The sequence below is a fragment of the Crocuta crocuta genome, unplaced genomic scaffold (assembly GCF_008692635.1).
Source record: "Crocuta crocuta isolate KB4526 unplaced genomic scaffold, BGI_CrCroc_1.0 scaffold339, whole genome shotgun sequence".
Classification (NCBI taxonomy): domain Eukaryota; kingdom Metazoa; phylum Chordata; class Mammalia; order Carnivora; family Hyaenidae; genus Crocuta; species Crocuta crocuta.
In genome coordinates, this window is record NW_027530357.1 from 2,381,849 (window position 1) to 2,407,865 (window position 26,017).

The 26,017-nt window shown below is 42.3% G+C and overlaps 1 non-coding gene across 1 annotated transcript; it reads left to right on the plus strand.

Moving 5' to 3' along the window:
- Positions 1-3,559: 3,559 nt before the first annotated feature.
- On the plus strand, positions 3,560-3,644 carry TRNAQ-UUG (transfer RNA glutamine (anticodon UUG)). Its single transcript has one exon. It is a non-coding gene; the product is annotated as a tRNA-Gln (tRNA).
- The last annotated feature ends 22,373 nt before the right edge of the window (positions 3,645-26,017 follow it).

Sequence of the window (26,017 nt, forward strand, 5' to 3'; positions counted from 1 at the left end):
CTCAGGTCATGATCATGTGGCTGTGAGATTGAGCCCCAAGACAGACTCCATACTAAGTGTGAAGCCTGCTTGGGATTGTCTCTCACTCCCTCATTCTCTCTGCCCCTCCCCCACTGATGCTCTCTCCCTCTCTCTCAAAATAAATAAATAAACATGAAAAAAATTTATAAAGTAAGCTAGAACTCCCATATGATTCAGCAATTCCACTTCTGGGTATTTATATGAAGAAAATGAAAACACTAACTTGAAAAGATATACAGATCCTCATGTTCATTGCAGCATTGTTTACAATGGTCACGATGTGGAAACAACCTAGGTGTCTATCAACAAATGAACGGATAAAGAAAATGCTGTGTGTATAATATTCCATATAATACACATGCATACGTGTATTATATGGAATATTACTCAGCCATAAAAAAGAAGGAAATCTTGCCATTTGCTACAACATGGATGGACCTTGAGGGCATTGTCTAAGTGAAAGAAGTCAGACAGAGAAAGACAAATACCATCTGATCTCCCTTATATGTGAAATCTAAAAATAAAAATAAAAAACAAGCTCATAGATACAGGGAACAGAGTGCTGGCTGCCAGAAGCAAGGGGTGGAGAGTAGACAAAACTGGAGGGGGTGGGAAGGTACAAACCGCCAGTTATAAAATAAATAATGGGAATGTAAGGTACAGCACAGAGACAATAATTAATAATATTATATTGCAGATTTTATTTATTATTTTTTAAGTTTATTTATTTTGAAAGAGAGAACGTGTATGAGCAGAGGAGAGGTACAGAGAGAGAGAGAGAGAGAATCCCAAGCAGTTTCGGTGCTGTCAGCGAAGAGCCTAATGGGGGCTCGATCCCATGAACCGTGAGATCACGAACTGTGACAAAATCAAGAGTCAGATGCTTAACCGACTGAGTCACCCAGGCACCGCTGTATTGCATATTTTAAAGTTGCCAAGAGGGGCGCCTGGGTGGCTTAGTCGGTTAAGTGGTTAAGCCTCCGACTTTCGCTTAGGTCATGATCTCACGGTTCGTGGGTTCGTGCCCTGCGTCGGGCTCTGTGCTGACTGCTAGCTCAGAGCCTGGAGCCTGTTTCAGTCTGTGACTCCCTCTCTCTCTGACCCTCCCCTGCTCATGCTGTCTCTCTCTCTCTCTCCTAGAAATAAATAAAACATTAAAAAAAAAAATAAAGTTGCCAAGAGAGTAGATCTTAAAAGTTCTCATCACAAGAAAAAATTCTGTAACTACATATGGTGACAGCTATTAACCAGATATATTGCGTGATCGTTTCACAATATATACAAATAACTATCTAATTATTATATTATACACCTGAAGCTAATATAATGTTGTATGTCAATCATACCTTTAAAAAAATCTTAAAAACTAAAGTAAAAAAGTAAACAAAAACACCAAAACATTTATTGTAGCATTATTTACACCCCAGTGTTTTTCAAGTCTTCTTGTACCTCAGATTCACTTGAGGGGTTAAAAACAGTATCTCAGTGGTTCTCAACCAGGGATGAAAGTTGGGAAGGTAAGGGAGCATTTTGTACCCAGGGGACATTTGGCAATGTCTGGAGACATTTTTTGGTTGTCACAACTGGGAAGGAAGATGCCACTGGCATCTAATGGGTAGAGGTCAGGCATGCTGGTAAACATTCTACAAAGTACAGAAAATCTCCCTGAAACAAAATTTTATCTGGTCCAACATGTCAGTATTAGTGAGGTTAAGAAACTACACTGCAACACATACTATATGTGGGCACTGTTCTAAGCAATTTACAAGAGATATATATACAGATAGATATATTGCATGCATGTCTATCTACCTGTAAGAGAGACAGAGCAATAAAGAGAATGTATCATCATTGGGTACAATATCAAAGAAATAAGAATTACAAAAGTATCGAAGTGGAGACTAGTTAAAAAATTATTGCCTACTGGGGCACCTGGGTGGCTCAATTGGTTGAACATTTGACTCTTGGTTTCAGCTCAGGTCATGATCTCATGGCTTATGGGATAGAGCCCTGTGCTAGAAGCAGAGTCTATTCGGAATTCTTTCTCTCCTTCTCTCTCTGCCTTTCCCTTGCTCTCTCTCTTTCCCCTTCTCTCAAAACAACTAAAAATAAAACATTTTTAAAAATGTTGTCTATTTATGTAGCAGTTCACCAGGCAGCCATAGAAATAGATATAAAATATATTGTTACATTAAGTAATAAAGTGATTTCATTTGTGTATATATAAACAGAATATTCTGGAAGGATACAGAAGAAACCCTCTGCAGCAGGAGTAGCATGAAGATTTTTTTCCTTTTCTACTCTTCTCTACAGTTGAGTTTTTTTTTTACCATGTCATATATTTTTATATAACTTAAAATTATTTCAGTAGATTATAAGATTTATACATTTTNTATATATTTATATTATACATTTATATATTATACATTTTTTGGTGAAAGAAAATTAAATAAATAATAATATCCATGATATACATCTAAGGGAAAAATTTGACTCCAAGACTGTTTAGAATGTTTCATAGAAAACATTCTGTTTTTTAAAACATTCACAGAAAAAAAACTGGAAAGTGCATACATAAAAATATTCCACTGTTTGGAAGATTGGTGTTTGCTTTGTGCTTTTCTCTATCCTCCAAATTTTTGTTTTACAATGAACTTGCAATTCTTCTGAAATTAGAATATTTAAAAAAAACTACAAGAAATGTTATTTTTCTCTACACAAATCTATACACAATTGTTGGGACATCCTGCATCGCTCTTGTATAGTAATGTGCAAAAATAATTCGGCTGCGAGTACGATATTTTGCTGGGCATCTGTAGTGAGGCTATGACGTGGATCAGCTAAAACGGTGACCCTGCAAGCCCTTCGTTAAAAATGGCACTTCCTCGACACATGGCTCCCAGATGCACTTCCTTTTTGGATCCATCTACTTAATGTGAAAAATGTTTCTGCTGCAGAAATTCATTGTCATCTCAAGTTTATAGAGGAGATATTCTCACGGAGCAGAGTGCCAACATCTCAAAAGGGAAGCAGAGCCCTGAATCCCTCATTCGACATACGTTTATAGAGTGCTGTCTTATGCTTTGGGCATCGTTTAGGAGTTTTTAGTCCCAGGGGTAAAGGAAACCATTCAAGGTCCTTGTTGTTAAGAAAATGATATTATGTAAATGATGAGAAAGATAAACTGGTAAACAGATGAACAAGATGGTTAGAGAGAGGAAAAATGCCAGGGTGGTGGGAAAGAACACTCAATAACTAGCATGGCTAATTTTGGGTTGTGTGACCCCCCCCCCTCTAAAGGAGGGCACGTCTTTAAATTGATACATAATTGGCATAGAACATTATATTAGCTTCAGGTGTACGACATGATGATTTCATCTTTGAATGAAGGAGGGCACATTTGGACCAATAGTGAACTACTAGTTGGAGATAGCCGTCAGCAGGGCTGGTAGAAGGGCGCAGGCAGAGGGAAGGTCAGTACAAAAGCCCTGAGGCAGGAACAAGCTTGCTATATTTAAGAAAAAAGAAGGTCAGGGGAGCCTGGGTGGCTCAGTTGGTTGAGTGTCTGACTTTGACTCAGGTCATGATCTCACGGTTCGTGGGTTCGAGCCCCGCGTCGGGCTCTGTGCTGACAGCTCAGAGCCTGGAGGCTGTTTTGGGTTGTGTCTCCCTCTCTCTCTGCCCCTCCCCCGCTCACACTCTGTCTCTCTCTGTCTCTCAAAAATGAATAAACATTAAAAAAATTTTTTTAATTAAAGAAAAAAGAAAAAGGTTGGGGTGCCTGGGTGACTCGGTTGGTTGAGCGTCCGACTCTTGGTTTTGGCTCAGGTCAATGATCTCACCGGTTGTGAGTTTGAGGCCTACATTGAGCTATACTCCGATGGTGCAGAGCCTGCTTGGAATTCTCTCTCTCTCCCTTTCTCTGACTCTCCCCAGCTCACACTGTCTGTCTCTCTCAAAAATAAATAAATAAACTTAAAAAAAAAAAAGGTCAGTGTAGTTTTCGAGTGGTGAGTTCATAAAGAGTAGTGAAGATGAGGTAGAGAAGGTGAGAAATGTTCTAGCAGTTTCTGTAGATTATTGGTAGAGGTTGAATTTTATTCTAAGTTTAAAAGTAACATAATGTAGATGTAGTAGATTACATTTATTGTATACTTCCTATGTTCACATATGTTCTAAGCATTTAACAAGTATCATTGCATTTAATCATTAAAACAAACTTGTGAAGCAAGTATTATTATTATCCTCATTTTTCAGATAAAACAGAGAAAGAGAGAGAGAAGAAGTTTAAATAGCTTATTTCTGGTTACCCAGTTAATAAGTGACTGAGCTGGGATTTGAACTCTGGTTGGACTTCCACTTGTATATACTGTTCAATATATACTGTCCAGTCAGATGAGCCCTACATCTAATTGATCAGCAGAGAGAATTTTGTTCCAAACAAGCCAAGCTTTGCAACTGTGAGATGCAATAATTTGTATAAATAGTTGGAAACAAAATCACAAAACATGCCTAACAAAAACATATCAAATACCTTCTGTGTGCCAAGTATTGTGTGGATCATAAGTTTTACAGATTTTTATCATTTTTTTTTCTTCTCAAAGCCAGTTTCTTTTAAGAGAAATATCTAGTAAATTCTGAAGTTAATCTTACGGGTTGTGACTTCCTGCTCTCTCTCTCTCTATTTGGTGACTTCTTGCTTTAGAATTCAACATTATGTTTCCACCTTCTGAGCCGTCCCTTAACAAAGGTGACAATGAGCAAAATAGCCAGGGAATAAACCCTTTTACAAGAGTAGAAATAACAAAAATAATCTCTTAAATTGTGATAGCTTTTAACAGTTCTCAGAAGGCTTCCCTACTTGATATTTAACTTGATTCTTTCAACAATCCTACAGAGTAGATGTGGTGCTTTCCTCGCCTCTCTCTTGGAGTTGAACGTGCCCTTGTGACTTGCTTTGGATGGTGAGTTGTGAGCAGAAATGACATCACTCATACCTGGATGGGACTCTAATGAACTAGTCCATGATTCACCATCTTTTCCCCTTGGTCTTGGAAACCAACAGCTTTCAAGATGGCAGCCTGAATCCCTGAATAAGGATGACGACTAACTTGTCAACAGGAGATGGTATGAACAAGAGATAAGTTTTGTTGTATTAAGCCACTTGTTGATTTTCAGTTTGTTACCTTGGTGTAACCTAGCCCAGCGGTTCTCCCATCCAAGTACTAACCAGGCCCGACCCTGCTTAGCTTCCGAGATCAGACGAGATCGGGCGCNGAGTTTGTTACCTTGGTGTAACCTAGCCCAGCGGTTCTCAATGAGAAATACTGGACTGCTCCTCTAGAGTTTCTGATTCAGCAGATCTAGGGTGGGGATCAATAATTTGCATTTCTAACAGGTTCCTGAGGATGCTGCTGCTGGTGCGGGGACACATTTTGGGTGGTACGTAGCCTATCCCTATGTAGCCCATCATTATGCAGCCTATCCTTACTAATTAAATAGTACTCCAAGGAAACCAATACTCAGGCACAAGTTGTTCCTCCCTTCGTATACTCGGGGAATATTTATTAAAACCATGCCACATGCAAGACACTATCGTGGGTGCTGCATAATCAGTGACAAACAAAACAGACATGGTCCTTGCCCTCAAGTCATAGAGGCTAGTGATTTTCCCAAGGTTACACAGCTAGTGGTGGACACAGCTAGCGCTTAGATTCTGTCTTCTTTCTCAAAATCCAGCATTCACTTCATTACACTATAAGCATCATTAACAAATGCCTTGGTTGCCATTTATTACTCCCTTCAATGTCTTCTAGCACTAGTGGTAATATAGCCAAACTCAAGGGGTTCGCCACTTGGGGTGCATCATGTTGGATACAACCGAAGGAAGTGTTGAGAGCAAAGACCTTTTTATGACTTGTTACAAATAAGGGGGCAACAAGAAAGCTCTCAAAGCACTTTCTCCCCTTGGGGTTAGTACCGGAAGCTTTGGTGTATTAGGGGGTGGGGCAGGGATATTACATAGGCAATTTTGGTACAACTGTGCATGCCTAGAGTGTCAACATGCGAGCGCATATTTCATATGTTCAAAAAATGATGGAAAACTCTTATAGTAGTAATCTATAGAAATCTTAGTATTATAATGAGCTAAAGGTAACTTCAGGACAACTCAGGGAAGCTTCTGCACTGGTTCTCAGCTCCACTCCAGCTCAAACTGGCTCAGGTAAGGGGCTATCAGGTGAGACACACCTAGCGAGGGGCCATCTGGTAGAACACCCAGTGGTTGTCTCCTGGTGGCTTGAACTGTTCTGCAAAACAAAACACATTCCTTCCCTCCTCTCTTCTGCAGATAGCTTTCGGCCCTCTTACTGGAGTAACTTCCCTTTGCATCCTAGCTAACAGTAATTCAGTTTCTTTGTGGATGGATGGGTTTGAAGAAAGAAGCTTCAATGGGGGTGAGGAATGTGAGGGGCCCTCAGCACTATTAGAAGACAGGAGAAAAAAGAGACTTGCCTGATAGCAGCCATGGAAAGAGGGAAATGACAGTGGAGGTTTGGTAGACACTGTGATGTCTCCTCCTGTGGCCGGGAGCCCAAAGCTGTCAGACCTTATGGGAATTGCCTTTCCTGTAGAGAGCCGCTTCCCCCAAGGCCACACTCTCCTTCCTGGGAATCCCACATCCAACAATCAGTGGGGGACTTAAGGGCCCTGAAGGGCTATCCCAGCTCCAGAATTCTTCATGGGGTCGATGTGTAACTAACATGAGTTCAACTCCTTGCGATGGAAACTACACCAGGGGAAATTGTCACACAGGGAAACTTTATTTGTAACAAATAATGAGATCACGGTGAGGTACCTGAGTGGCTCAGTCAGTTAAGCATCTGACTCTTGATTTTGGCTCATGTCATGATCTGATGATCTGTGAGTTGGAGCCCCGTGTCAGGCTCCATGCTGCCTGGCAGAGGAGCCTGCTTGGGATGGTCTCTCTCTGCCCCTCCCCCACTTGCTCTCTATTTTTTTCTCTCTCAAAATAAATAAAAACTTTTTTAAAAAAAAGGAGTTCATGGGGAATAACCTCCAAAGCCATGATCCCTGAGCAAGAGTGAATGGGTTCTTTTTATTTAGGGTTAGGATGAGTATTTAGAAAGGGGAGGGAGCCTTGCCATCATACGTAGAGGTAGGCACAAGTTTGTGCACGCACCTTAAGGAAACATGCCTATACATACATTGTATGCTATGTAAATGAGGCTTGTGCTCCAACTTGGGCAGAGATTTTCATATTATAATGAGGTAAAGGCAGCTGTCCATCACTCTGCGGCTCACTCCATGGTCTATCTGCGCAGGGGTGAGTCAGGGGTTAAGCTCAACCTGGTTTGGGTGGTCTGGGCACCAGAACTCTTTGTCCAGGCAGTCACTGTTGCTTGAGGGGTAGTTTTGGTTTCCATTATAGATGCTATGTCCTTAGGGTCTTTTGCCCAAGTTAAGAGTTAAGCTGGAAAGAAGAGCTTAAGGGAAAATGTGGGATAATCATTGATTGGGTACAAGCACATGAGCAATAAAGGTCAGACGTTGGGGTCTAGCTGGTGAACAACGGAGGCCTCTGATGTGACTGCATCACAACCCAACTCCGGTGTTCCTCCTCCCACCCCCTTTTGCCAGGGTCGAGAACCTGAGATCATTCTTTAATAAACATTCGTCATGCTAATCTCCATCTAAGAGTCGTTTGCCAAGAATCCAACCTGCGACAGAGAAATTTCAAGGTATCTGCTGTGGGGTGAGTAATCCCAACCGCCTCCTCCACCCTCCCAAAAGCTTTGGTGAAATTGGCATTGCTTACTCATGCTTTTGTGAGACAGCATGTTTAGTGGGTTGAATAGTATCCTGCCTGCAAAGATTCATGTTTACCTGGGTCCTCAGAATGTGACCTTATCTGGAAATAGGGCTTTTGCAGATCTAACTGGTTAAGGATCTCAAGGGGAAATTATCCTGGATTTAGGTGGGTCCAAATCCAATGACTGACATCTTTATAAGATGGGGAGAGGACACAGAGAGACACACACATGAAGAAGGCCACATGAAGACAGTGGCAGAAACTGGAGTGATGTGGTCACAAACCAAGGAACACCATGGCCACCAGAAGGTGGGAGAGGCCTCGAGAGTTTCTTCCCTAGAGCCTTTGGAGGGAGTATGGATCTGTATGTACCTCTACTGGGGACTATTAGCCCCCAGAACTGTGAGAGAATAAAATTCTATTGTTCAAACTGCTCAGTCCATGGTACTTTGTTATGGCAACCGTGGGAAACTCATACAGTATTGTACTTGGAAGAACTTAGTGAAAACATTGAGGTAACAGCTGACCATCATACAAATGGAAGTGAAATGCCCAGTACTGTGCATGTAATAGGCACTCAATAAATGTTTATTGAACTAAATGGAACCCAATGCTAGTAAAGGAGAAAGCAAAATTTATTGAAAGGTATCTTAGAATAACTTCTTGATTTATTTTCTTTAGACCCTGGGCATGTGAGTACTTGCTAGTTGGCATACTTACTCATCATATTTGATTTTACCCATGAAATTGTGGAAAGACTAGTATTCATTTTTGGACAATTGTAATAACTCTTTAAAAGTCAGTCACTAATGAGGTCCCTGCACTGTGTCACTATAATGCATGTCCTGATCATTTAAACTAGATTTATAATTTTAAGATGCCCCTGGCCTTTTCTTTTTCTTCTCTTTTTTGGCCTGCCCCTCCTGGCCCCTCTGGAGCCTCCAGCTCTATTTTTAGATGTCTTGGCAGTAGAAAATCTGTGATTTACAAAGGTGATTCAGAGCTCAGCATAGCATCAAATGTGAATGCCCTTGTTAGTGCTTTTCACTCCCTAGCTGAGTCTATCACCACCATATGCCTCAATTTGCCTTATCCATAAAATGGAGCACACACTTTCTTTTCATCAGTTAGCAGCAGGAAGAGATTAAAGTGAATTATCTGATCAGTTCCCACAAGCTCAGCCACTCTTCTGATTATAGATGGAGGTCCCGAATAGTTTCTGAATCCTTCCTGTGGGGCAACATTGTGCAAGGAGAGTTGTGTTTATCAATGGCCAGAGATGCAAAATAAATGAATTTCTGTGCTTTAGTTGCATTGCAAGAGCCCAGAATGAGCCCTAAGACACTTACTCTGTTTGCTTTCGCCTACTTCTTCAAATTTAAAGACCCAAACCATAGAAATGATTTTATTTTTTTTAATTTCTATTTTTAATTTTTTTAATGTTTATTTATTCTTGAGGGAGAGAGAGACAGAGTGTGAGTGGGGGAGGGGCAGAGAGAGAGGGAGACACAGGATCCGAAGCAGGCTCCAGGCTCTGAGCTATCAGCACAGAGCCCAATGTGAGGCTCGAACTCATGAACCATGAGATCATGACCGAGCTGAAGTTGGAGGCTTAACCAACTGAGCTTCCCAGGTGCTTCAATTTTTCTTTTTTTAAAAAAATTTTATTTATTAATTTTGAGAGAAAGAGAGAGAGAGAGAGAGAGAGAGAACAAGTGGAGGAGGGGCAGAATCCCAAGCAGGCTCCATGTCATCAGAGCAGAGCCTAATATGGGGCTTGAACTCACGAGCCATGAAATCATGACCTGGCCAAAATCAAGAGTCAGGTGCTTAATTGAATGAGCCACCCAGGTGCCCCAGAAATGGTTTTCAAAGACTAGATCAGGATGAAAATTTCCAATCAATCTGCACATTTACTGAGTTCTTGCATATGTAGGGCAATCTAATAGGGTCTCCTGGAGGACTCACACATGCGGTTTCTATAACTGAAGGGGCTCATGGAGGATCTGTGAATACCCCTTACAGGGCACAGAGAGCCTGCAAGTCTTGCTTTGGGAGTTAGGTCCTCTTCAATGGCACATGTCTTGAATTTTTTCCCATCTGTTACCCACTAAAAAAGTAATAGGTTATACTTATAAGAGATAGCTGTCAATGAGGATGCTTTTGGCTTCATCCTAACTCCAGATGGCCTGAACAATACGGGGGGATTTGCTAGCTATTTGCTCCCATTACTGAAAGTCTATATGCAGGGATCCCTTCGGGTAAGGCTTGATTCAATGACTTGCAGAATGTCTCTGAGCACATGCTTTCTTTTGACATCTTCATTCTAACTTCTGTAGTGTTGGCATCTTCTTCAGAGTTTATGGAGTGGTCCTAGGACTGTTCCAGATTCTGCTATTTTTAGCGCATTTCACATCTTCATGCCACACCATCCGGGGGAAGAAAGAATACACCTTCTGATATCTCTTATGCGCGTCCTGAAATTCACTATTATTGACCTGATTCCAGCCTTTGCTGATTCTTGAACCAATCACTATGGCCGAGACAAGAACCAGGGACCAGAAAGGTCTCAGGAGTCAAACATCTCTCAGGTTCTTTTTTAGATGCTACATGGTCTCTCAAGTCTCTCCTCTCAGCACCTACTTTCTTTCTGCACATCAACTTACTGTATCTCTTTTCCTGCATAGAGTGGAAGGTAACCGTCCTTAGTCTTTGAGTTTACATGGCCTCATTCATGGATTAGTAGAGCCTGATGGACTCTCATGTCTTGATTTTAAGTGCCGAGAGAAGTAATCTGATTGGGTTCAGTAGGGTTAGTTTCTACTTCTCATCCCAAAAAGTATGGTCAAGGAGTTGGGATCACATTGGATAGACATAGATAAAGGGGGCCACCACTGGCCTTGGGAATGGGGACAAGACAATTCCCCAGAACTTGGTGTCCACCTCCTACAGTTTACAGAAAAGTGAGTGTATGTCCTTATATGCCAATATCTGGGAAGGGTCTTCAACTCAATAGACCCAATGTTGGCCAACCCAAGCCAAATACACACACATACACCTGAAGGGGCTTAAGAAGGATCTGTGAATACTCTTTAAAGTATCCAGAGAGCCTGAGGAGCTTGCTCTGGAGTCCCAGGAGAGAGTATCTAATTGGAACGGGCTAGGTCACTTGTTGTGCTAGGTCATTATAATAATAGCCCTCAATGAATCACATTTTCTTCTGGTCACCCCCTTTGTAATGTGATGTTGCTGCTCCCCCTTCAAGAGGTGGAGTCTATTTTTCCACTCCCTTGAATTTGAGTTGGCTTTATGACTTGCCTTGACCAACAGAACGTGGCAGACATGATGAGTGAGCTCCAGAGCTTAGGTCTTAAGAAACCTTGCGACCTCTGCCCTTACACTCCTGAAACCCTAAACCTGCCGTGCAGTATGGGTAGCCTACTGAAAAATGAGAGGCTACATGCAAGAGCACTGAGGTTCTCCAGATGTCATAGTCAGCACCCACTGTCAAATATTGAATGAGACTGTCTGGATCATCCAGTCCAGCCCAGCCCAGCCCAGCCAGCTGAAGGCAACCATGAGGATGGGCCCAGGTGAGACCAGAAGATCTATCAGATGGTTAACCCACAGAATCATAAGAAATTATAGATCATTGTTTTGAGCTTCTAAGTTTGGGTTTGTTGGTTGCACAACAGTAGGTAACTGAAAGATGTGTCCACTCTGTGGAGCTGGAGAGAAGAAATCCACCAGCAGGGACTGCAGGAACCCTTTGGGCTGGATTTTCTGCTCTACCAGCTGCCCACAGTCAGAGAAAAGTTCCTCAAAACACAAGCAGAGTGCTGTTTGCTAAGAAAGAAGTATATACCTGGCAGTAACAAAACACACACACACACAAAACCAACAAACATCCACTTTATTTTGCATCGTGCTTCTTGTAAGCAGAGCTGTGTAAACACTCTGGGTACCTATTACATGTTGTCTTCAACTCATACTTTTGGAAGAAATTTCACCAGGACAGACTCATCTGAATTAAATAGACAGAGACTACAGGCTGCACCATCTGCAACCCTCCACTTCTTCTCTTGGCCCAGTTTGAGAACAAACACATACACACCGAACCACAAGGGAACTACTGATTTAGAACAAATTAAATAAAGTAACATGTAGGATGTCAATGCTGAGCATTCCAAGACAGGACCCACACACCTACTCTGAGGGCGGAAGCCAGAACTGGCCGTGAGCTCAGCCACTGAGCAGAAGCGGGATTGGAATACCTTCCATTTATTAAGTGAAGTCTAATACAGTGATTTTTGTCCTGGGGCGAGTTTGCTCCCCAGAGGCCCCTTGGCAACGTCTGAAGGCATTTCTGGATATCACAACTGGGGCAGGTGTAGGGAGTATGCGACTGGCATCTAACGGATGGATGGTGGTCAGCGGTGCTGTTCAACATCCCACGGTGCACAGTACATCTCCCACTCTCAACCCCAAACAGCAAAGCAATTATCTGGCCCAAAATATCAATAGTGCTGAGGTCGAGGAACCCTGACCTAACGGAAATAGTATTGGCAGATAGAAGTCGTAAAGACATTCCTGTGCCTTAGAATAGTCACGAATAATAATAACAAAGCCCTGTTATTTAACACAGCACTGCGTCTCAACTTTTTTTCCGTGCGTTGAAACCTTGCTCCTCCTAAGCAATCCTGCTCCACGGTGTTTACCCGAGAGAAATGAAAACACACCGCCACACACAGAAGCGCACGTGAATGCTCGGCGGCAGCAGTATTCGTGATAGCCACCACATGGAAGCGACTCCAAATCTATCAACTGGGGAACAGATAAACAAAATGTGTTCTAGCCACACTACTTAGCAATAAAAAGGAATGGAGGAATGAAACATGCTACAATGTGGATGAACCCCAAAACATAATGCTCGCTGAAAGAAGCCAAACAGAAAACACATACCTGCATGTGCGCGTGCACACACACACACACACACACACACACACACACACACACACACTGTATGATTCTCTTTATATGAAATGCCCAAAGAAGGCAAAGTATAGAGACAGAAAGTTGGTTAGTCGTTGCTTATGGAGCTGGGGGCGGGAGTGGGAATTAATTGTAAATGGGCACAGGAGACCTTATTGAGGGGGTAAAAAATGTTCCCAGGTTGAGTTAGAGTGATGGTCGTGCATCTCAATAGTCTTGCCAAAAAGTACTTAGAATGGGTGAATTTTATGATCTGTGAATCATACTGTAATAAAACCATGCTGTTCCAAGCCCCAGGCCCTGGACCTTGTCTTTCCTACTTGAGCTGTAACAGGAAACCATATTTACTTTCTTTTGGAGGAACACACCAGATGCCTGAATACCTTCCATCCCGCTTTCTAGCCTATAGGAGTAGGACTATCTCAGGAACTTGAACCACATGACAAGTTTGTGCTGCTGTTTTCTCTTTACACAACTGGTTTGGAGGAGGCTTATCAGTATGTTTGAGGTTTCTGAACAAATGCAAAAAGGTTCTGTCAAAAGTTTGTAATCAAAGCACAATGGTAGGGTTGCCTGGGTGGCTCAGTCGGTTAAGTGTCCATCCAAGCGCTTGATTTCGGCTCAGATCATGATCTTGTGGCTTGTGAGATCGAGCCTTGCATCTGGCTCTGTGCTGACGGCACAGAGGAGCCTGCTTGAGATTCTGTCTCTCCCTCCCCTGCTCTCTCTCTCTCTCTCAAAATAAATAACTAAAACAAAAAATTAAAAAACTCACAATAGTAGGAGACAAGCAGTTTTAGGGAGCTTGTTTTCAGTAACAGAACACTCCTTTAAAATTTTTTTTAAACATTTATTTATTTTTTTTTGAGAGACAGAGACAGATCATGAGCAGGGGAGGGGCAGAGAGAGAGGGAGACAGAATCAGAAGCAGGCTCCAGGCTCTGAGCTGTCAGCAGAGAGCCTGACGCTGGGCTTGAACCCACGAACCATGAGATCATGACCCGAGTCCAATCAAGAGTCGGATGCTTAATTGGCTGAGCCAACCAGGTGCTCTCAGAACACTCTTCTAAACAGACCCAACTGGTTTATAATCCATTGCAGGATTCAATTCCCTGCCATGAGTACAAGGGTCTCTATGCCATGTTCTACCGAGTAAGGTAAGAAACTAACTTTCGGGGCACCTGCGTCTTTGAGACGGTTAAGTGTCCGACTTCAGCTCAGGTCATATCTCACGGTTTGTGAGTTCGGGCCCCATATTGGGCTGTCTATTGTCCGCATGGAGCCTGCTTCAGATCCTCTGTCTCCTTCTCTCTCTGACCCTCCCTTGCTCTCTCTCTCTCTCAAAAATAAACATTAAAAAAAGAAAATAACTCTCAACTCCATGTTCTTAGGTGCAGATAACTTTAAAAAAGTATTTTTTGCTGATAACTCAAATAGTGCATGCTCATTACTTAATAATAAAAAAACAAAAAGACTGAAATACGTGTGACCCAGATGTAGCAAGGTCCCCAAGATAGCCACAGCTCCTACCTTGCAGCCACCCTGAGGCTGGATTCAGCACTTCTGTGCAATCCTAGGAAACTAGGTCCAGTTGGTGACACATTACTAAGTGATACAGCTAGGAAGAAGATTTTTTTGAGAAGGTGGGCGAAAGAAGTATTACCTTGCATACTACATGGCAAAACTTCACCGTAATTCCCTTTAAATGCCTCTGTTTCGCTAAAATTTCCTCTGTCTTAAATTTTTTTTTTATTATTTATTTTTGAGAAAGAGAGGTAGTGTGAATGGGGGAGGGACAGAGGATCTGAAGAGGGCTCTGTGCTGAAGCAGAGAGCCTGACACGGGGCTCGAACTCACAAACTATTTGATTATGACCTGAGATGAAGTGAATGCTTAACCATCTGAGCCACCCAGATGCCCCTCTCTTTTTTTTTAAGTTATTTTATTTTATTTTATTTATTTTAAGAGAGAGAGTGTGTGTGTATGCATGGGCAGGGAAGAGAGAGAGGGAAGGGGGAAATCCTAAGTCGCTTTCTTGACATGGGGCTCGAACTCACAAACTGTGAGATCATGACCTGAGCGAAAACCAAGAGTCTAATGCTTAACCAACTTAGCCACCCAAGTGCCCTAAAATTTCCTCTCTAAATGTCAGCGTCCTCCCTGCCCTCCCCTTCTTCCTTCCCTGTCTCTGTCTTTATTCTCCCTCTTAACCTAAATCCCCCCCGGATTTTTAGAACAACTCCTTTCTGGCTCTCAACTTGCCTATCCCGCTCAAAAGGAAAAAAGCTCAGTAGATGGCTTGTCTTTAATTCTTTTCTGAAGGGAGTGGTTCAATATCCATCAAGTATTTGTCAAGAATGGCTGGGAGTTGGGCTGGAGGGGGAGTCTTGGAAGACCTGATTGATGGTGTGTTTATCTTCTCAGTCCTGCATTCAGTGAAATCACGTTAGTAGCTTGAAACGGGCTACAGTTGGAGTATTTACATCACAGAAATTGGCAACCACTATAAAATCAGGGTCCCCACCCTCAAAGAGCTAGATTTAAACATTTACCAGTATGCCATTGGATCCACCCTGCAACAGGTGTATAAGAGTTTCACCAAGCAAAAATAGGTTTTCTTCTGCAGAAGGCAGTGCCAGGGGCTGGGGTGAGGGTGGAAGATAATTTCTGAGGCCAGAAAGTAAGAGCTTTTCTCTAGATGGTTACATATATAACGCATATACAAAGTATAATGCTCATTTCTTTACCACCTCACAACATGAGTTCTCCCCAAGATAACTATTGTTTAGTTGTGTATATGTTTCCTTCATTTCCCCCAAGTATATGGTAACAGATATTCATATTATTTGTATGGGATTATACTACACATTTTGTTTATATCTTACTCTTTTTTTTAAAATGTAATGAGGTAAAAAAAAAATGTAATGAGGTGTCTTGGATATTTTCCTTTGTGCGAAGCCGTTGTTAAAATGGATGCATAGTATTTAATTGTGTGGCTCTGCCGTAATTAATCTAACCCAGTCTTTATGAATGGAGGTTTATCTTTTTCAGTTATCACTATTATTTTCTGTTAGGTAAAGGTTTTTTGATTTTTCTTCCCCCCTGGTAAATTCTCAGAGGAAGAACTGCAGGGACAAAAGGTCAAAAACATTTTCCACTTTTATAGATATTGCCAAAATTGCCCTCCGAAAAGGTTTGTGCTGATTAAGGTTTCCACTAACGGTGTATGATAGAATTGTTTTAAAAAATGACTTTTCAGATAAAATTTAATGCCGTGATTGTTGTTGGTGGCGACTTAGCGGTGATGATTTGATTGATTTCCTCATGAGACTTCTGTTCCCTCTTCCTGGCTTCTATACTCATCTCATTGTACCCACTGGAAATGCCTTTCTCACATAAATACAGGCTACCCATTCTTCCAGATTTATTACAAATCCACTCCCTAGCTCAGTGGCTCTCAACTGGGGACATTTGGCAATACCTAAGGACATTTCTGTTTTTCACAACTGGAGGTGGAGGCTGCTACTGGCTTCTAGTGGGTAGAGGCCAGAGATAATGCTAAGCATCCCGCAATACACAGGCAGCCCTTCACATTAAAGAATGATCCAGCCCCAGATGTCAAAAGTGCCAAGAATGAAAAACCCTACTATAGCGAGATTGATTTCTCCCTTCTCTGAACACTTTATGCTTACTGTCCTTTCTGCGGTTTGGGCACGTGCTAGATAGTTTTATTTGATCGATTACCCTCTGTATCAGTCCTTTTGTTTGGAAGTGGCAGAACTTTTGAATTAATTTAAATAGTAAAGGGAACTTATTGGCTTACATAACAGAAATGTTCTGAAGTTATGCTAATTTCAAGTGATGCTTAATTCGGTGACTCAAATGATGTCACCAGGAACCCAGTTTACTTCCAGTTTTTTTCCTTAGATGTGGTCAGTTTCATCCTAAGCTTCCTCTCCCTCACAGACTTGTGGCATCAATATTAGTACAGATCTAATTTCACATCTTCATGTTCTACTGCTCAGGGTACACCGACAGTACAGTAGCCACTAGCCACATGTGGCTCTTGAGAAATGTGGCTAATCCAAACTGAGATGTGCTATAAGCGTAAAATGTAAAATACACATTTAAAACATTAAATTTTTTTTTCATTATTTATTTTTAAGGGGAGGAGGGGCAGAGACAAAGCGGGATAGGGGATCTGAGGCTGGCTCTGGCCTGACAGCAGAGAGCCTGATGTGGTGTCCGAATGAACGAACCATGAAATCATGACCTGAGCAAGTCAGACGCTCGACCGACTGAGCCACCCAGGAGCCCCACACATTTTAGATTTTAAAGACCTTAGTATGAAAAAGCCCGTGAAATATCTATTAATAATTTTTATACTGATTACATATTGAAATGATAATGTTTTCGGTATATTGGGTCAAATAGAATAATATAGTATTAACATATTATTTATTTATTAACATAAATTGACATATTATAATTTATTAACATAAATTAGTTTCACTTATTTCTTTCTGTTTTCTAAAATGTGGCTACTAGGAATTTGACAATTGCCAATGAAGCTCTCATTATATTTCTTTCTTTTTTTTTTTAATGTTTTATTTATTTCTAGGAGAGAGAGAGAGACAGCGTGAGCAGGGGAGGGTCAGAGAGAGAGGGAGTCACAGACTGAAGCAGGTTCCAGGCTCTGAGCTGGCAGTCAGCACAGAGCCCGATGCGGGGCTTGAACCCACGAACTGCGAGATCATGACCTAAGCGAAAGTCGGACGCTTAACCGACTAAGCCACCCAGGCGCCCCAAAGCTCTCATTATATTTCTACTGGATAGCACTGGGGAAGAGCCTCTTCTGGAGACTCCCTCAAAAGTCAAGGGATTTTCTTTTCTAGATGCCACAGTAAACTTCTTGCTTTTCATTGGCATCTGTCAGGCTGCTACATCAATTGTGAGCCAATCACTGTAGGAGAAAGGTATAGGGTAAGCTGATTGGATGATGCTAGATATAGGCCAGTCTCTGGAGGAGAGGTTGGATTAATCCCACAGGAAACTTCTGGTTGAGAAGATGTAGGAAGGAGGGGATTCTGTTTCCAGAAGGTAAGATAAAAAATGTCTGCTCTCCAGACACCTGGGTGGCTCAGTGGGTTGTGTCCAACTTCGGCTGAGGTCATGATCTCAAGGTGCCTGAGGTTGAACCCTGCGTCCAGCCCTGTGCTGACAGCTCAAAGCCTGGAGCCTGCTTCCCCCTCTCTCTGCCCCTTCCACGTTAGTGCTCTGTCTCTGTGTCTCTCTCAAGAATAAGTAAAAACATTGAAAAGAAAAAAAAAAAAAGAAATGTATACTCTCAACTCCTGTGTGCTCATTAAACATTCAAACAGGGTGACCCAGCAATAGCACTGCTAGGAATTTACCCAAGAGATACAGAAATGCTGAGGCATAGGAGCACATGTACCCCAATGTTCATAGCAGCACTCTCCACAATAGCCAAATCATGGAAAGAGCCTAAGTGTCCATCAACGGACGAATGGATCAAGAAGATATGGTTTCTCTATACCATGGAATACTACATGGCGATGAGAAAGAATGAAATCTGGCCATGTGTAGCAACATGGATGGAACTTGAGGGTGTTATGCTTAGCGAAATAAGTCAGGCAGAGAAGGACAAATATCACATGTTTGCACGTATAGGAGGATTAGGAGGAACTTAACTGAGGACAATGAGGGAGAAGAAGGGGGGAAATGGTGGGGGAAAGGGAGAGAGGCAAACCATGAGAGACTCTTGAATGCTGAGAAACAAACTGAGGACTGATGGATGTGGGGGGGGAGGGGGGAGATGGGCATGGAGGAGGGCACTTGTTGGGATGAGCACTGGGTGTTATATGGAAACCAACTTGACAATAAACTATTTGTAAAAAAAAAAATTCAAACAGGGTGGACAAAAGTTGTCCACTATATCCTTTAAAGGCTTATGGTCTTTTTGCCCTCTCTTGGGTAAGGCTGTAGAGCCGTTTCCCTCTGGGTTATAAACACCTTGAGATCATGCCTCATTATTCTTTGTTTCATCAATTTATGGCTAACACTGTTCTTTGCCCAGAAGAGGCACTAGCGGCTGAGCTGGTGATAGTGGTGATGGTAGAGACTTCTCTGAACACATAGAGACAGGTGTGTGCCCACTGGAGGTGGGGAAAGGGTATCCAAGCAGTGCATTCAGGGAGGTGTGCCCTGTAGGGTAGCAGCGTGGATTCTCAGTATTTGGAGAGGAGGTAAATAGGAAAAGGAGATAAAAGGAGCAGATAAGAAGATAAGAGAATCATCCAAGATTGCCTTCAATTGTGTGGTAAATGCGATTCTTTAATTAAAGGATTCACAGCAGAGGATAGTCCATCTATCAATCATGGGGATGGAGTCATCTGCACTTAAACCAAGGCATCACCATTTATACTAAGGTGATGTTGGCAGTCAGTTTAGACGTCATGGAAGACAGACTCTGAGGTGACTCCCATGATCCTCTCTTCCTGATGGTCATGTCCTAGTGTGATCCCCTCCCCTTCAGTGTGTGTGGGACCTATGACCTGCTTCTCACCAAGACAATATGGCAAAGTGCTGGGCTATCATGTCTGTGATTCAGTTACTTATGATCACAAGGTCTGTCTTTCTAGTCTTGAGGAAGCAAACTTCCATCTTGGAAGCTTCTTTGTGGATGGGGCCAAAAGACAAGAAACTGAGGGTGACCTCCACTGTAAACCAGCAAGAAACTACAGCTAGAGCTTTCAAGGAACTGAATGCTGCTGGCAGCCACATCTTCCGGGGCGCCTGGGTGGCTCAGTCAGTTAGGCATCTGACTTTGACTCAGGTCAGGATCTCATGGCTCATGAGTTCGAGCTCCACATCAGGCTCTGTGCTGAGGGCTTGGCTCAGCTGTGCCTGGACTCAGAGGAACTGTGAGGTACTAAATGTGTGTTGTTTTATGCTGCTAAGTTGGTGGCAATATATCTACATGGCATTAGTGGCAATATTTCTACTCAGCATTAGATAACAAATACAGACAGACCTGAATGATGTGCTCCTTTTAATTTGCAGCACCTTACCGGAATGTGCTCATTTTACAGAGTAGCAGTTAATGGAAAGACACTCCGGTGGTTCAGAAAGCAAAAGACTATCTCCATAAGTTACCATGGTGTGATAGGCCCCAATTTCTGTCATTGGTTGGCTGCCATAAGTATTTCCAATAAACTTCAAATCTTGTTTATTTGAACAAGTTTATTTAAACTTCAAAACGATTCCTTGTACCTTGAAGAATCTTAGTGACACGGAGTGAAAAACTGGTAGAGAATCTCAGATGTAATACCTTTGTGTTAGTGCTGGAAACGGTCTTTAGCTTGGCAAAGGGAAGCAATCTGGGGATTACGCTCCTGAAGTCACAAAGCCTTTATTTTCAAAGTCTGCTTTTTAGACCCCAGTAATGGGAAACAGAGAGAAAACCAGCTCGGAAGAGTGATCATCTTCAAACCCCATCACCCCTTAACAAGAAATCTCAATTCTAAAAATAGACCACCAAGCACACCGATTGAAAGAGAAATGTCTTAATGGCTGTGGAAAATCTTTATGCCCAGAAAAATTGGTCACATTAAGGCGCTGCCTTGCTTTTGTCTGCAGTGAACACGAAGTATGTTGATGCATCAGTCCATTGTTCTTCCTTTTCAAGGATTTCATGCTAAATAACGGCAAGCCGTGGGAGTTTACCAAATCCATTTATCCTAATCTCTTTCCTGCTCTGTGTGCACTGAATCTACCATCTAATGTTTGTACCTTGCTCTTTTTAAATCCCTAGAACTTATTGTTGTTTACAGGTGGGCCTTCTTTTTATGCCATGAAACAATATCTTCTTGGAGGGCTCTATGATATAAGGAGCATCGTAAAGGAGTTTGAACCTCTTGCTTGCCTTTGTAATAGAATGACTCTGGAGGAGGTGGCTGGGACTCAAAGCTGAGGACCGAAAAAGGCTTCATGGACCCCACGCTTAAAAGAGGGAAAGAAAGGGGTGCCTGGGCAGCTCAGTGGGTTAAGCGTCCGACTTCAGCTCAGGTCATGATCTCACGGTTTGTGGGTTTGAGCCCCCCATCAGGCTCTGTGCTGACGGCTAGCTCAGAGCCTGGAGCCTGCTTCAGATTCTGTGTCTCCCTCTCTCTGTCCCTTTCCTGCTCACGCTCTGTCCCTCTTTCAAAAATAAATAAACATTAAAAAAAAAGAAAGAGAGAAGGAAAAATTGGGGTACCTCTCTTCTGTAAGAAGGAAGCAAATTCCTTTGTTATCTGCAGCCATACTCAGACTTCCACTCCAGGCTGTGTGGGGGGTTGAGACAGGGGAAGGGCTGGCACTGTTCCCTCTCCCTCCTCGCTCCTACTTGTGGGAAACTTTGCTTAGAGATAAAGGGATGAAGGGTTCTTGCCAGAAGGGAGGTCCCTGACACATCTCATCTCCAGGGTGGCCGTCAATAGATGGCAGTGAACTTGTTGATGCGCTCTTTGAGCTTACGCTTTTCTTCTGGGCTGATCTCCTGCATTTCTCCTTGCCAGAGAGTTTTATTTTAGTTTCTTAAGTCTCTGCCACACCTCTCCCCCAAACCCTAAAGTTGGGGTGTTTTTGAATTGCATTTCCATTGCAGTTGCATTCCTTTCTTCAACTGTATTCAGGTATAGTTTACGTACAATCAATGCACCGGTTTAGAGATACATTTAGAGGAGTTGTGACAAATGTATACACTATGTAACCACCTGTGCAATCAAGATATAGAATGTTCTCATCAGCCTCTGAAGGTCCCTCATGTCCTTCTGTAAGTAATTAATCCTCTTCTCCACCCCCAACCCCAGCTGCTTTCATTTTTTTCCCCTTTCTAGAATGTTATATAAATGCAACCATACAGTGTGTACTCTTTCGTGGCTAACTTTTTTCCCTCAGCATAACAATCTTGGGATTTATCTATGTCGTTGCCTCTATCAATAGTATATTCCTTCTCGCTGGGGAGTAGAGTTCCATTGTGTGGGTAGACCACTATTTATTTACCATGCTCTTCATTTTTATGTTAATTTGGGAAGAAAAAGAATTCTAACAATGCTGATGCTTCCTATTTAGGAATAAACCAAACCTCTCCATTTCCTTACTCAAGTCTTGTGTTTATGTCTGTAGTCAAGCTTTATAGTCTTTATGTGGCCTCTGCTCTTTTCCTGTTGAGTTTATTTCTAGGAACTTGATATTTTGCTCTTACTGGATATAGAATCTTTTCTCCATCACGTTAGCTGAATGGCTGCTACTGGTATAATGGAAAGCTATTGAGTTTTCTTTGCATTCATCTTATTTTGGACTATCTTTTATAACTCTTGCTGGTCTTGATACTTTCTTAGTTGAGTCTCCTGGATTTTTTAAGCTTACAGCCCTACCTAATGATAACATTACCTCCTTAAGAGTGATACTTACTTCACGTTCTTATTCTTGTGACCTCTGAGGAGAGGGAGAAAAATGGGAAAGAGATGGCTGGGGGGCACAGGCAGAGAGGCAGAAAGAGGGGGCAAAATGAAGTATCCTCGACTCTTGCTGTTGGCCGGGGCATGAATGAATTAAGTGGACACCTTGGAACTTAGTTAACGGTATAAGCCGAGGGAGGATAGTTAGAAAAGTCCAAGTAAGAGTCCATTTCCAATGTCAGAAAATTATATAGGGAAATTTCTAGTCACAGCTCCAAACATTAGAGAAATTTTTTTTTTAATTAAATTTTTTTTTCTAGCATTTAGGAGTGCCTCAGTGGCTCAGTTGGTTAAGCTTCCGACTTTGGCTCAGGTCATGATCCCGCAGTTCCTGGGTTTGAGCCCCACGTCGGGCTCCGCGCTGACAGCTTGGAGCCTGGATTTGGAGCTTTGGATTCTGTGTCTCCCTCTCTCCCTGCCCCTCCCCCACTCATGCTCTGTCTCTCAAAAATAAACATTAAAAATTTTTTTTCCAGCTTTTAAAAATAAAATTTAAGAATAGTTGACAGGTTGGGGTACCTGGGTGGCTCAGTTGGTTAAGAGTCCGACTTTGGCTCAGGTCATAATCTCACGGTTTGTGGGTTTGAGCCCTGTGTCGGGCTCTGTGCTGACAACTCAGAGCCTGGAGCCTGTTTTGGATTCTGTGTCTCCCTTTCTCTCTGCCCCTCCCCCACTCGTGCTCTGTCTCTCTCTGTCTCTCAAAAATAAATAATAATGCTTTAAAAAAAGAATAGTTGACATGCAAAATTAAATTAGTTCCAGGTATACTGCGTAGAGATGAACAATTATATACGTTACTAAATGCCCACCATGACAAGTGTATCACAATATTATTGATTATATTCTCTGTGCTGTACTTTTCATTTCCATGGCTCATTTGCAACTGGAAGTTGGTACCTCTAATCTGCTTCATTCATTTTGTCCATTCAGAGGATTTTAAAGGAAGAAGGGAGAGAGGAAAGAGCATAACAGAGAAGACCACCCCCACAGACCACCCTCTTCACTATGACCTATTCTGGGGAGGGGGGGGCAGGTAAAGTATTAAATGGCATTACAAGGAACTGAGGAAACTTGAAGACACCTGAAAACTAGGATTTGCTAGGTACACTTTGGAAGGGTGTAAAAGGGAGGTTTGACAGAGAATGACGGAAGGAAGAAACTGGAAGAAAATTAAATTGCTTCTTTTTCAGAACACTCATTCAACAAGCCAGTTGGATTTAAAATGTCAGCTGCATTTCTATTATTCCTATTTTAGGAAGGGGTGTAAATAAGAGGACCCTGGAGAAGGCATTGTCGTTTGGGGTGAAAGCCCGTCTATATGATCTTTGTACAAACATCCTAACTGAATGGGATGTAGATTTCACCTTTCATGGTGCTATCAGATGGACATCACCAGGGGGCATCACCAGGGGGCATCACCAGGAAAATAAAATATAATCAAGGATTCTGTATTGGGACCGGCATGAGGACCAAGAGGGCTGCATCCTGCAGTTACCCTATTGGACCACTAGATAGCGCCTCTGCTTCGGTGAGGCAAAATGCAAAACAAGCCACAGTGCTTTGAGCGCTTTAAAGGTAGTCACTGACTGAAGTAATTTTGAGGGCGGGAGCCTAAAGCCTACTGGAAGTGAAATATAGGAGTTTATTAGACAGTGTAGAATGAGTGCGATCTGGAGGAATGCCTGTGTTTCATATAAAAGATTCTTTTACTAAACAAGGAAAATAAAAATAAATAGGCATAACGCAATGCCACTTGATACCCTTAGGATGGCTATTATAAAAAGACCAGCACAGAAAATAACATGCATTGGTGAAGATGTGGAGAAATTGGAACCCTGATGCCTTGCTAGTGGGAATGTAAAATGGTGTAGCTGCTGTGGAAAAGCTTGGAAGCTTTGGCACTTCTTCAAAAACTTGAATGAAGCATTTCCCTATGGTCCAGCAATTCTACTAAGTAGATATGCCTAAAGATTTGAAAGCAGGGACTCAAACAGATGCTTGGATGCTACTGTTCATAGCAGCATTATTCCATGATAGCCCAAAGGTGGAAACCACCCATTCATCAACAGATGAATGGAAACAAAATACACATACAATGGAAGATTAGTCATAGAAAGAAATGGAGTTCTGATACATTCTACAATGTGGATGAGCCTCGGAAACATGATGCTGCATGATATAAACCAGACACACACACGAAAATATTGCACGATTCCACTAGGTTAGGATACATAAAATAGGAAAATTCATGGAGACAGAAATGACAGAGGTTACCAGGGGCTTAGAAGAGTGGAGAATGGGGAGTTAGTATTTAGTGGGTGCAGAGTTTCAGTTTTGCAAGATCAAAAGACTTCTAGAGATGCATTGTGGTGCTGGTTGTCAGCAATATGAATGTACTTAATGCCACTAAAACTGCATGCATACAAATGGTCAGGATGGTAACTTTTATGTCATGTATATTAATTACAATTAAACAATAAATGGAAAAAAAAAAGCTATGCAAGGCTGGCCAGTGGCTTCCTCAATATACACAACCCCACAGATAGAGATAATGGGATCTTCCGTAAAGTGATGTGAATGAACAACAGAATACACTTTTTTATACCCACTCCGTGCTTCATGTTCCCTTTCTTCACAAAGTTGTCTCAGCTAGGTTTGTTTTTTGGGAATGGACGGCCTCTCTCAACATCCACATATACAAAACTGAAATCGAATTCGTATTATCATCTCTCCAAGTGTTTTAAATTTATTAGACATTGAGAAAGAGAACATTACAAAGGCAGTCTGACAGCGGAAGGAGCTAGAAATGTAATGTACAACTTAAGGTAATTTACTGTGGAAAGGGCCAACCCAGTTAGTTAAAAATTTTTTTTTTATTTTAGAGAGGGAGAGAGAGAATCTTTTTTGATTTGTTCTTAATGTTTATCTATTTTTTTAAAAAATATTTTTATTTATTTCTAGGAGAGAGAGACAGCGTGAGCAGGGGAGGGTCAGAGAGAGGGAGACACAGACTCTGAAATAGGCTCCAGGCTCTGAGCTGGCAGTCAGCACAGAGCCCGACGCGGGGCTCGAACCCACGAACCGCGAGATCATGACCTAAGCGAAAGTCGGACGCTTAACCGACTAAGCCACCCAGGCGCCCCATTGTTTATCTAGTTTTGAGAGAAAGAGAAAGAGAAAGAGACCGAGACAGAGAGTGAACTGGCGAGGGGCAGAGAGAGAGAGAGAAAGAATCCGAAGCAGGCTCTAAGCTCTGAGCTGTCTGCACAGAGCCCAACGCGGGTCTCAAACTCATGAACCGTGAGATCATGACCTGAGCTGAAGTCCGATGCTTAACCGACTGAGCCACCCAGGCATCCGAGAGAGAGAGAGAGAGAGAGAGAGAGAGAGAGAATCTTAAGCCGGTTCCACCCTCAGTGTGAAGCCTGACACAGGGCTCAATCCCACGACGCTGAGATCATGGCCTGAGCTGAAATCAAGAGTCGAGTGCCCAACCAACTGAGCCACGTGGGCACCACCCCCACCCCCAGTTAGTTTTAAAGAATGAAATCGAGGGGCGCCTGGGTGGCTTAGTCGGTTAAGCGTCCGACTTTCGCTTAGGTCATGATCNATGAAATGTCGCAAAGACCATTCTTTTTAGTGAGTATGA